Below are 1,117 nucleotides of genomic sequence, written 5' to 3'. Positions count from 1 at the left end.
AATTTCACCAAAGGAATGTAAACACCTGTGAGCATTTTTGTGCATTTCCTTTGAGTCTTTCGCCTATGTATTTGTATATGGCTTTGGGTCACTGTCGGAGTTTCTTTTTTGGTACTTTTATATGTGGCACTGGACTGCAAAGTCGGCAAAGTTGGCGATTCAAACTCACCAGCCGCTCCTAGGAAACCCTATACAGGGTTGCTATGGGTCGGAACCGACTCGCCTTCACTTAGCAACAACAACATGTCACTGTAAATTTGTTTTTGTTTGTTTGTTTTTTCAACCTCCCTGATACTTTCCTGCATTTCCTGGCATAAAGTCTTGCTCGCAGCTGGGGGTCTGGAGCCGCAAGTAGCTGGGGAATTTGGAGCAGACAGAGCTTCAGTTTCCTCAGTTTTGAGATGTGAGTGAAAAGTCAGATACCATCGAGGTTTAATATTTTAGGAGTCCACCTGGTTTTCTCCCAGCAGTCTCTGGGGTTTCTGCTCAAACTGCCGGATCCCACAAATTGGGAGATGGAAGAGCTCCAGAAGGATCCGGGGTCCTCCTCGTCCAGGGTGAGACCCTGGGCCAGCCCCAGGGTTCTTTTGTTAGGGACCCTCGGTAGCCACCTGCCTGAGTCTCTGCTGCCAGATGTGCCCTCCCTGCCCCACCCGAGAAGATCGGCTGCGGGTTCCTCCTTCTTCCCATCCTTCCACCTGGGGTACCCGGGCGCTCCAAGGAGCAGCCCCAGGTGAGCAGAGGGGCGGACCGCAGTGAGGGGGCCTCCCTCTCCCCGCGCATTGTTTGAGCCTCCTGAGGGAGCCCCTGGCAGGTCGCGCAGCTGCCTGGGTGGGGCGCTATCCTCCTGCTCCTCCGTCCTGTGAGCATGGCCCCGACGAACGCAGCAGCGCCCATCCCAGCCCCCGAGCTAGAGGCCAGGGAAGGTGCTGGGGCCAGAGAAGGGAGGAGCGCGCCGGCGAGGAGGAGGGGAAGCCGTGGGAGAAGGGAGGAGCGCGCGTGGGAGAAGGAGGGGCAGCTGCGGGCCACGGGGCGGAGCGGCAGGAGGAGCCGTCGCGGGGTAGGGGGGCGGGACGGGGGCGGAGCCCACTTTTATCCCGCCCCCGCCCCAAGAGTG

The sequence above is a fragment of the Chrysochloris asiatica genome, unplaced genomic scaffold (assembly GCF_000296735.1).
Source record: "Chrysochloris asiatica unplaced genomic scaffold, ChrAsi1.0 scaffold00018, whole genome shotgun sequence".
NCBI classification, from domain to species: Eukaryota; Metazoa; Chordata; class Mammalia; order Afrosoricida; family Chrysochloridae; genus Chrysochloris; species Chrysochloris asiatica.
Note: the sequence above shows the minus strand (reverse complement) of the source record.